Source organism: Dysidea avara, chromosome 4, assembly GCF_963678975.1.
Source record: "Dysidea avara chromosome 4, odDysAvar1.4, whole genome shotgun sequence".
Classification (NCBI taxonomy): domain Eukaryota; kingdom Metazoa; phylum Porifera; class Demospongiae; order Dictyoceratida; family Dysideidae; genus Dysidea; species Dysidea avara.
In genome coordinates this window covers 47,232,674-47,245,286 of record NC_089275.1, presented here as the reverse complement: position 1 = coordinate 47,245,286, position 12,613 = coordinate 47,232,674, and the positions used below count along the sequence as shown (strand labels likewise).

General features: G+C 39.3%; 1 protein-coding gene across 1 annotated transcript in view; it reads left to right on the top strand.

Moving 5' to 3' along the window:
• The window catches only part of LOC136252508 (trans-L-3-hydroxyproline dehydratase-like), a 182,577-nt gene that overhangs the window by 132,077 nt on the left and 37,887 nt on the right, over positions 1–12,613 (top strand). The window lies entirely within an intron of this gene.

Below are 12,613 nucleotides of genomic sequence, written 5' to 3'. Positions count from 1 at the left end.
CTGTTTTTCCATAAAGTGCAAAGTTATTAGAAAAACATGGGAACTGAGGTAAAAATATTGAGCATAATTTGAGCATAATAGGTAAATATTGAGCATTAATTTAAGCATAATAAGTAAATTTTTGAGCAGTGCAGCATAGCATAATAGGTAAAATAATGAGCATAATCGGCGGGTCCCTACCGTAGTTTGGTTAACCGAGAATCCGGATAAGTGGGGTCCGGATAACTGAGGTTCCATTGTAGTTAACAATTAATTTACTTCAGTCATATACAGGCTGTCAATAATATTGTCATAACTGAAGTAGGAATTAAATATCAATTAGTATGGCTATAAATGTACATGACCTCGCTTGTTTTATTGTTTACTTTTAATTCTATGATCTCTACTCAAATGTAAGTTTTCCTTATACAATTGTTTGTTTTACTGTGTTTGTAATGACTGGAAAACCAGTGCACACTGCATCAAATGGCATCAGAAACATCATAAAAACTACATGTTATTCTGCAATTGAAGGTGTGCTCCAACTATCATTAAAGTAGCCATTCTCTTTTGTTTTCAGCTAAGTTTTACCCATTACAAGTGAACACAGTGTTGGGGCAGTACTTTAAAAAGTAATATACAGTATTACTTATTACTGGTTACTGCCACTTTGAACATTACAGTTATATATTACTATTACTTCAGTTTAAAAGCAACTATAGTAATATGTTATCCCATCCAAAACAGCTAATAGCTGTAAAAAAAAGGCGCGTCCAAGTAAAGCAGAGTTAACTGCAACAAAAAGTAGTGATATACCATAGTGCGGCCATGTGTGAGGTATGCAAGTTGTGAATATTAATCAGATAGTACAATTGTAACAGTATTAATGAGAACAAACTGATGCTGATAGTTTTTTGTATTCATATTATGTTGTAACTGCATGTGTATACGTACATGCTTGTACCCATATCATTTCTGTGTGGTGCCTTACAGGCTATAAATGATCTGCATTGCACTGGACAGTTCTAAATACTTTGTGTTGATGGCATAGTTTTTTGCTTTATGGCTATATATATATGCACTGATTAACTACACTAACAATAACCCAGTTGCACTCTTTGTCAATTTTTAAATTCTTCAAGCTGCGTCCTTAGAGAACAAATTACGTGGGGGTGACTAAATTCAAATTTCAAAACTAGCCATTCTCGAACGATGTTTTATGGCTAGCTACATGCACTGATTATGCACTACCAGAGCTCTCAACTCTCACGCAGTGAAGCAAAATCTCACTCTCTCACTTACAGCACCTCTAAACTCACGCATTAGTATCTCTGACTCACAGTAATGTTAATCTCGAGCCAAAGCAGCCGTTTCTTAGCTTCACGTGATTACTCGTAAGGGTGCGGTTGTGACCTTTTTTTTTTTTTTTTGGTCTTCAACTGGTTTTCAGAAAGTTTGCATAATAATTTGCAGAATTTTTGATCAAAATTGCATCTGAGAATGTCTCAGGTTCCAAATTTTCCCATGTCCTAGACCCCCTAGAGGCAATATCCCTCACATTTAGGAATGTGATCCACATACTACAGGTGAGTCTCCTGTGCTCTACATAATCACTCATTTTCATACCAATGTCACTCATTTTCACTTATGTTCTCACTCAAAGTGATTTCCACCAGTTGAGAGCTCTGCACTACATGCTCTCCTCGTATCGCAAGCTGCTGGACACGTTGTTCACTTCCTTTCCCGCTGCAAGGGGCTCTATAAAGGTTGTTTAACACGTTGCTGTCGTGGTTTCTCGCTTGGTGTTGTTTTCTAGGGTCGTGAGAGGCCTTAATTGGAGATGCGTCGTTCTGCTCGCTTGAAGGCTTCTGCGGCCGCTGCTATGGGCGCGAACAGCGCTCCCAATAAACTGTGGTGTTCCTGTCAACAACCTGAGAACAATCGTTTCATGATTTGCTGTGATGTGCGTGGTGAAGGCTGTAAGATTTGGTATCATGGAGATTGTGTCGGCATCACCAAAGCTCAGGGGAGGCATTTGGAGCAAACGGGTGAGCAATATGTCTGTCCAATCTGCTTGTCGGCTACTGCCACTTCCTCCAGTGATCAGGTAGAGTCTGTCCCCTCCTCTGGGACTCAGTCACCAATTTTTTCAGTAATGTCTCCCCCTTACTTTTTATTGAAAGATGTCAGCGGTGAGTTGTTTGTGAAGGAAATATCTGCAGCTTATGATATAGCTGTGCATTGGCGTCGTAACTTGTTTGTTGTTCCATTTGGGAAGGTGGGAAAAGCCTTTGTTCAGGAATTGGCCAGATTGTTTGCTGTTTATGGGGAAGGTAGCTCCCTAGAGTGTATTGCTATCAAGGCTGCCATGGTAATGTGTACTCTATTATTGCAGAAACCACACAAGTCTGCCAGGACAAAGCTAGGACTTTAACTCCTGTTTGGAACAACATCTTGATTTGTGGAATCAAGGCCAGATTGCTGATTTGTTAAATGAAGGAATTGTAATACAACAGCGTCTTCGTGTTCCATCTGAGAACTCTTTATCTGCAAATAATGATCGTTTGTATTGTCGTTTTGTTGACCACATGTCACGTGGTAATGTAAAGGCTGCTATAAAAGTGATTGATTCCACTAACCATTCAGGCACTCCATTGAAGCTGGACATGCCCGTGAATCAGGACTCTCCTACATGGACAGTTTACAATGAACTATTGAAGAAGCATCCTCCTAGTCAGTCTGCTCACCCAGGTGCCCTTAAGCCATTATTGGAGAAGGATACAAATTTTCATGCTGTGATTTTTGAAGCTCTGGATGGAACTGTGATTAGAAGTGCTGCCCTTCAGACTCAGGGCTCTGCAGGCCCTTCTGGGTTGGATGCTTATGGATGGAGATGCCTCTGCACCTCATTTCAACGGGCATCTGATGATTTGTGTAACTCCTTGGCTCTAGTTGCTCGGCGTTTGTGTACTTCCTGTGTGGATCCTGATGGAATTGATGCACTAGTAGCATGTCGCCTTATTGCTCTCAATAAGTGCCCTGGAGTATGTCCAATTGGTATTGGTGAAGTGGTACGACGGATTATTGCAAAGGCTGTGCTGAGTATTGTCAGGTTGGACATTTTGGAGGCTGCGGGACCACTTCAACTTTGTGCGGGGAAAGATGCAGGATGTGAGGTGGCCATTCATGCAATGAGATACATTTATTCTGATTCATCCACTCAGGGTGTGCTGCTGGTTGATGCAATGAATGCATTTAACTGTCTTAATCGTCAAGTGTCACTCCATAACATGCAGTCTCTGTGTCCACCTCTTGCGAACATCCTTATTAATACCTATCGGAAAGACATTCCATTATATATTGATGGTCGCCACATTTTGTCTTCTGAGAGAACTACACAAGGTGACCCTTTAGCGATGGCTATGTACTCTGTTAGCATCACTCCATTGATCGCTTCACTGCAGGATCCCAGTGTGGCACAAGTTTGGTTTGCTGATGATGCGACAGCAGGGGGTACACTGCAAGGCTTGTATACTTGGTGGACTAAACTTCAGGATCTTGGTTCTATGTATGGATACTATCCTAATGCTGCCAAGACCTGGTTAATTGTAAAGCCAGACTATCTTTCCTCTGCCAGACAGCAGTTTGCTGGCACTGGAGTGAATATTACTGTTGAGGGCAAGCGCCATCTTGGAGCTGTTCTTGGTTCCCACTGTTTCACCGAGGCTTATGTCTCTGAGAAAGTCGAGTCCTGGTCCTGCTGTGTTGGTTTGCTCAGTGATATAGCGAAAGTCCATTCCCATGCTGCTTACGTACATGGTGTGTGTAGTAAATGGACTTATTTTGTGCGTACCATCCCGCTAATCTCTGCCCTCTTTGGTTCTCTTGAGGATGTTATCTCTCTTAAGTTCCTTCCTGCATTGACAGGGAGATCAATTAGTGATGCTGAGAGATCTCTTTTCTCGTTACCCATTAGGCTTAGTGGTCTTGGCATTGGTAATCCAAAACCAGGGGCGTAGGGAGGGGGGGTTCCGGGGGGTTCAGGAACCCCCCCTGCAAAATTTAGACTTATGCAAGCGGGATCCTAACACACCATTTAGTGTGGCAGGACAAAATGAGTGAGCAATATAGTGTAATGGCATAGTACAACAATTGATAAAACTTACATTCATCTCTCAGGGAAGGATTTACAGAGGTAACATGAGCTCTCTTCAAAACTTGTTAAAAAGATCGATATACTCTAATAGAGCACTCAGATATATACTCTAATAGAGCAGTCAGGTATATACTCCAATAGAGCAGTCAGGTATACTCTGATAGAACATGCATGTAAATATGCATGTAAATATGCATGTAAATATCCATGTCCATATCAGACATTCCAACATTAAATGCAAAACTTCGCATGATCTTATACTGCTATAGCTTTGGTGTGCAGTGTTTAAAGATAAAGAGCTCCTCCAGTCATTTATCACTTGTGTTGCGCAAAATGAATTCATGCTATGCATATTTGTATAGCTATATTGTTTTGATTGTCATTTGTATCAGTGGATTCATGGCTTCTATACCACAGTGAGATATAACCATCACTTACAGATTACTATTATGTATCTCTATGTGTTATGCTGTCTGTTTCCACTAGGTGACTTTATCTAGTACTACCTTCATCCCAGGGGCACTTAATGCATCATAATTAATGTATTTTTTGCATAAAATATAGTAATTTGCTGAGTTTTGATGTATTAAAATATTGAAAGTCTGTAAGCGGCTAGCTTCTAGTAACTCAATGCTGGTGCTGGAACCCCCCTTCAAAAAATCCTGGCTACGCTCCTGAAAACTATTGTCTAACCCAATTTGATTCATCTGTGAAGATAACCTCTGCACTTGTTGCTCTGATTGTTCAGCAAGAATCTCATTTTAGCATCGACACTTTGGAGGCTCAACGTTTGGCTAAATCCAAAGTTGTACATGTGACACATCAAGCACAAGCAGATTTTGCTGCCTGTTTGCACCAATCATTGTCTGCTGATCTACAGAGAATCATGGCACTGTCTAGTGAGAAGGGGGCTTCATCTTGGCTTTCAGCTTTGCCTGTTGACGAGCACGGCTTTGCTTTGCATAAGGGTGCTTTTCGTGATGCACTTTGCTTGCGCTATGGGTGGCTTCCATCTGGTTTGCCTACACAGTGCATTTGTGGTGAGGGATTCTCTGTGAATCATGCTATGAATTGTCCCACTGGTGGTTATCCCACCCTTAGGCATAATGAATTAAGGGACTTTACTGCTGATGCCCTATCAGAAGTGTGTTCTGGTGTGTGTGTGGAACCTTCATTACAGACCCTTTCAGGTGAAACACTCACATACTCAACGGCAATTGCTGAGGATGGGGCCCGTTTGGACGTCTCAGCTGATGGGTTCTGGGGTGGCCAACACCAGAGGACTTTTTTTGATGTCAAGGTTTTCAACCCAACTGCTTCATCGTACCGCACCACTCCAGTGTCTTCACTGTATCGGCAATTTGAGAAGGAGAAATGCAGAAAATATGAGCAAAGGATCAGAGAAGTTGAGATGGGCTCTTTTGTACCGTTAGTGTTTTCCACATTTGGTGGAATGAGTGGGTGTACTAATGTTGTTTACAAATGTCTGGCCTATTTGCTGTCTTTGAAAAGGGGTGTTCCTTACAGTAGTGTTATGGCCTGGCTACGCTGTCGCCTTAGTTTTTCGCTGCTGCGTTCAACAATTGCTTGTCTCAGGGGAGCACGTTCCCACAGTGGCTGCCCAGCCAACCATAGGGCTCTTGACCTTGCTCTGATAGAAAGTCAGGTGCCTTTCCCTTAATCCAATAAAATTTAGTCTTTCTTTTGGCTAGCACTTCAACATCTAGTGCTAGGGGTGGTGGCAAAGGGTGCTGGATACCCCGGGGAAAAAAAACAAAAAAAACTGATTATGTTAACTACACTTACTATTCACAGCCCAGTTAACAACTGGTGACCGCAGTTGTGTTCTGCGTCATTCTTTAAATTCTTAAGCCGTGCCTTAGCAAATTATGTTGGGGCGACTTAATTCAAATTTCAAACTAGCCATTCTCGAAAACATATGTAACAAAATCTCAATGAAACCTTTAGAATAGTTTATAGATACATTTCCCTACATGCCAAGCGAGTATTGCGGAAAACAACAATATGGGTTTGTATTTGGCCTGTAGGTCGACTGATGAGGACGACTAGTGAAACTTCGTTTGGTGCTGAAATTAAAACTGTAGGGTAATGATGTGTGGCGAAATCGATGATGTGAATCTTGAATCGATTCAGCACATATTGAAGCAATGGCAGGGCAATGAATGTTCGGAATGCACAAAGGAACCCAAGGCATGCACGCACCTGTGCTTGCGTCTAACCGCATGCAAAAATATATATCAGAGCTCTCAACTCTCACTCATTCTGCGTGAGTCTCACGCATTGAAGCAAAATCTCACTCTCTCACTCACAACACCTCTAAACTCACGCATTAATCTCTTTGACTCACAGCATGAATCTCGAACCAAAACAGCCGTTTTTAGCATCACGTGATCACTCGTAAGGGTCTTGCATGCATGAGAGTGATTATATTCACATATGTTAGGGTTGTTCAGCCACTAACCATCAACAGAAGCCATGTAAACAGAAAGTTTCCCATTGCCATTATTGGCTCATTGGACACACCATAATATAGCTAGCTAGCTGTATAATTAACTGACTTCACATTATTATTTTTAACATGCAATTATTAGCTATACTTAGTCATTTTCATGCTGTATAGTTATTGTATGTATTTTGGTCAATATCTGTTATAATCAAAACAGAGCCTTGTTATAAATGCAACCCTGCAGATGCGGTGCTCAAATCTGCAAAGAAAGCAACATCAGAATAATTTTAACAGGCACACAGCAGCAGCAAACAATGAAATAGCTATGTATACATTATGCAATATAATCCCTTTCTGTATGTGATTAAAGTCTCTTTGTCCAAAAATCATGAATTTTGATCAAAATTGCATCTGAGAATGTCTTGAGTTGCGAACTTTTCTCATACCCCAGACCCCCTCGAGGCAAAATCCTTTGCATTTAGGAGTGTGATTGACACACTGCAAGTGAGTCTCCTGCCCTCTACATAATCTCACTCATTTTCATACCAACCTCACTCATTTTCACTTATGTTCTCACTCAAAGTGATTTCCACCAGTTGAGAGCTCTGATATATATAAATAAAACGAAACCTCCCCTTTGATGTAGTTACTAGTGACACGCAGGACCGCCCAAAGAAATTAAGGGGCCCAGGGCAAAGAGTTAAAGTGGGGCCCCAGAGGCAAGGAGGTTTCCATTCTGAATCACAACTTCACCCAAGCTGTAAGTTGAAGACCAAAAAAAAAAAAAAAAAAGGTCATAACCTGCTAACAATGACAATAACTACCCCTCACCAACCATATCTCCTTATCTATAAGCTTGCTACACTGCTCCTCTGAAGAATACTGTGACTGCTCTATTAGAGTATTTAGATCTGACTGCTCTATTAGAGTATATCGATCTTTTAAACAGGTATTCAAGGGCCCTTCATGAGGCCTCCTGGGGCCCCTTTCAGGCTGGGGCCCGGGGCAAAATGCCCCAGTTGCCCCCCTGTGGGCGGCCCTGGTGACACGATGAGTTTAAGTCTAGAGTTTCAGAGGGATAGCATAAATGACGGGTGAGTTATAGGCAGGCCGAATTTGACAACGTTCGTTCGTGTAAAATCCTCATGTGTAGTGGTCGCATTATTTATTTAGTCTCGTGCCCAGACCGCTTTTTTTCTTTTTGTGTGGGGGCGGAGAAAAAAGGGTCTGGTGGATCTCCAATACATTTTTTGTGCAGCCGAATCTACAACTTTTGGGGATCGTTGATTAGTGGTGATGAATAGCAAAGGCTTGTTAACGAAACGACAATAGGAAATACGGCGCGCGTTTGCTTGGCAAGGCTGCATCCTTGGGTACGCGCGCCGTATTTCCTATTGTCGCTTCGTTAACAAGCCTTTGCTATTCATCACAACTAATCAACGATCCCCAAAAGTTGTAGATCCGGTTGCACAAAATATGTATTGGAGATCCACCAGACCCTTTTTTTCTCCGCCCCCACACAAAAAGAAAAAAAGCGGTCTGGGCACGAGACTATCATTTATTGTCTGTGGTGCGCGTTTCTGCTTTACTGGCCGCGCGACTCACTACCGTGAGTCTTGATATTACATATTACACAATGTATAAAGGTACTTTGTTAGGTAATAATATTACAGCAATGCGCGTAGTTAGTTAAGTAATGCGTTAGTACTAATTTAGGGTTGGGCGATATCGAATTTGACATGCGATTATTGCATGAGTCATTTAAGATGTGATTATTGCAATATTGCATGTGAAACTTGAAACACTACCACATTGTTAGAAAAGTCCATATGACTGCTTGTTTTCATTGACAATTAGTTTACAAGCATAACTTCTTTGCTAATAAGTTAACCAATTGACATAGTTAGCAATACGCCAATAGTATACATGAACTATATTAAATACCGTATGGCTCCAAATTTTCGTAGTATAAAAATTTCGTAAAAAGCCATGTTTTCATCAATAAGTAAATTTTCGTAAAAATAAATTCGTAATTTCAAGCCCTTTCGTAATTTTAAAAAAAATCGTGATGTTGCACTAGTCTCGCGTGCCAGACGGTTTGTGTGAGGGCGGTAAATAAACCGTCTGGTCACTGTTGCACACTTTCCGTGAACTCACTGGCATGCAATTAATTACATCACGGCATTGTTTTGCGCCAAGGATGATGTAATAATCGTTCCAATCACCTCTGTGAGCAGACTAAGACGATAATTGTACTGGTATTGTCCTGGTGACGTATTAAAAACATTGCTGAACGTCCTCCTGTCTACAATTCCGCCGTTTCACAAATCCGTAGTGAACCATAATCGTTCTTATACCAACGCTTTTAAGAGCCCTGTACTAGGGAAACAAAAGATTTTAAACCCATGGCGTTGTTAAACTTTCGAAAAAGTAATCTGTAGCCGAGATTCAGTTCTTTATTACACTAAGAATTTGAATTATTAGTGTTTGTTTCGTCACAGAGTCCGCGAAGCGATCTGATTGGCTCTGCCAACATTCCGGCAGTGGTCCCGGAATGTGTGCAACAGTGACCAGACGGTTTATTTGCCGCCCCCACACAAACCGTCTGGCACGCGAGACTAACGTTTTACGGTAATATGTGGAACACGAGTTACATCGTCGCGAAGTAGAATACTTGTGAAGACAAAACCAGAAGCACGGATGCTTAATGGATGGATGAGTACTGAGAAAAAAAACATCATACTTGTGTCAGAGGTTATTAAGTGTATCAAAAACGACTGGACAGGTAGTACGCCGAGCATTATTTTAAGGCCGAAGAGTAATAATAATAATAATGATAATAATAGTAAATTTCATGTGATAGTAGCTTACTTGGAGATGGTATTTAACAAACTCCTTTTACACCAACACTATCGTATAGCTAAACCCTCACAAGCCTCGTGCTTTAACTATCGGTGGCTCGATTTCAATGCACATGAAAATCTCGTAATAAAAATTTTCGTAATTACAGTGCAATTACGAAAAATACGAAATTTTTTTGCTACGAAAATTTGGAGCCATACGGTATCTGATATGATGACCTGTGGACATCAGTGAGAACAACTTGGTGTTGATGGAGCAGTTATAATATCAAAAGGAATAACAATAACCAACACACTGAGAATATTGAACATCAGTGACAATAACATCACATCCACAGGAGCTATAGCAATTGCTCAAGCCATCACCGATGATAAGACACTAAAGGAACTGTACCTGTATGGTGTTGATACAATAGATGAACAGTCAGCCATGATAATAATGAGGAGCCTACACCATACCAACTCTATCACTATACTGGGCCTTCCTTATAGACTAAAGGGTAATTATAATGTGAAGAGAGAAGTTGAACACATCAATAGTAAAAGGAGGAAATGTAATATACAAGAATTAGAAGTTGAGTAGTGATAACCTCATCACCCATTACTCTACATGCAACATCAACACATCACCTAACAAGTTATATTACACATAACTAGTACACATTATAGTACAGTATTATTGTGAATAAAGTTAAATCACTTATGGCAATTCAAAACATATATAATTATAATAAGGGTGTATATACTTTTAAGTAGAAAAAGGGTTTACTGCAGTGACTTCAGCTATAATGCTTAATAGATGATGGTGTATCCACTGTACTGGACTACTGGACATGGCCATGGACTACAGAAGGACTCAAGTTTTTTTTTCGTTTTAGCTATTATTATATATTATAATGGCTATATCAGACTTAACCATAAATCATTTTGGAAGTCAACGCCATTTACCATGAGACTTGCACATTATTTTATTGACAAAAACCTACTACACTATAATACTTGCCTACTGCTATAGTATGTTCACGTTGAGCTGAATCCTGAAAAAACATGTACAGCTAAAAATTAAAAGTGGATTTTTTCTTAACACAGTTAATTAACAATAATTATATTGATCAGCCAACCAGATGATTATTGGTAACAGCAAAGGTGTCAACAACAGACACGTTCAGTTTGGCTCCATTATATACAAGTTTGGTAAAGGGGATGTAATGGAGACTGTGCTTATATGGCTTCCCCATAGGAAATGTATTGTGAAAATTTTGATTGGCTGTAAATATTATGTCAAACATTATTAAGAGCAACAAGATTTTGAAATATTTTTATATAGCAGGTCAAGCAGCACTACAAATGAGCCAAATTTCAAGATCATGTGTAATTGCATCATCCATGAGTTATTAAATGTTTTTGAGGATTTAGCTCAACGTGAACATGCTATAGCAGTAATACAAGCACTAGTACTGCACTGTTAATGCACTTTCTTTAAGGGTGCTCTGTACAGTTCGTACAAGGCTTCCCAAGACATGGTCTGTTTTGCACTAAAAGAAATAGTATGGTCACTTAATTAGCCTGTGACATGTTGACGCATTTTAGTACCTGTAAATTAGGTATCCCATAGCAACAAGAACACGCATATTGCTATTCTACACCCTCTCACTTAAATTAGAACTACTCCGTCATTTTTAATCCAATAGACATGAAATTTTCACACAAGCTACTTTAGTAATTTTGCCAAAGAAGAGCATTTGCCATTTTGAAATAGCAAGTCCAGATGATGAATAACGTGGAAGTAAAGAAAAGGATTTCTGGGAGTGTCAACCCGAAAGATAAATATGTGATAATTGAGAAGCTAAAAGACAAAAATAAGAACGCACAATGGTTTGTGCTGTTTAGCATAGTGTATCATAAAAGTATCAAGGATCTTGTGCGTAAGCTGTAAGACTAGTTCTAGTATAAAGGGAAAACTATAACTCATGTTCTAAAGCAAATTTAGCAGTTGGGTTTGGACTAACCTGTGTACTAGTGTTAGCTTATATCCAGTAAAAAAGTACAGAACATTTGCTAAAACCATTAGTAAGTTATAGAACAAATTAAATTTTATGGGAAGCCATATAAGTGGACTGTACAGAGCACCCTTAACCTTCTAGATCTGTTGCAAAATTTTGTATGTTACATAAAATTCAGTAATTCAGTCAGTTTTAGACTATGCAATTACATTGTGACAGTATTTAATTATAACATAGAACCAAGAGTTAATAATAGTGGCCAATACATACGCTAACAGGCAAGTAAATATAAGGTTGCGTATATTTAAAATTTTTGTAAAATATTATAGAGTACACAACAAGAGTTCAAAGCTAGTACAATATACTAGCACATGCACAGGTGTATGTGTCTCTGATGTAACATTGAGAGCTGTGAATGTCAAAAATTAATATGTAGTGGTATACAAAGTAATATGATCATAACTATATATAGCTACCGTCAAGAGTTAATAATAGTGGAGGGAGAGTGTCTAACACTGCATAGGCCTGTAAAAAATGATCCTGAGAAATTCAAAGGGATTCTTTCAGATGTGTAAGATGTTCACACAGGCAGAACAAGGTAATGTGATGATAGCACACTGAGAGAACAAAGAAATGTGATGATTGAAACAATCTTCACCTATGGAGAATACTACAAATTACAGAGTTTTACAGAAAGAATCCCTTTGAATTTCTCAGGATCATTTTTTACAGGCCTATGCAGTGTTAGACACTCTCCCTCCACTATTATTAACTCTTGCTACCGTAAATAAGGAAAATTTTGGCACAGAAAATTTTTGTCTATTACAATTTCGATGTAACATATTTTTGTCACTGGCATAATCGACGAAAAATTTTGATACATTAATAATATTTGTTTACACAAATTATTAGTATAGGTAAAAATAATTTGTCATTCAAATTTTTCCTGATTTACGATATATACATTTTAATGGTTTTAAAAAGCGCTTGAGCAAACTTAATGCATGAACCTTTTTGCAAAATTTTTCAACCTATAGTAGCAACTGCAACTGCCATTACCAGGTTTTAAAGCCATTTCAGTTAATGTTCAGTAAATGTCAACTATTCATAAGTTACTGTATAACACACATCTGCACAATGAGTATAC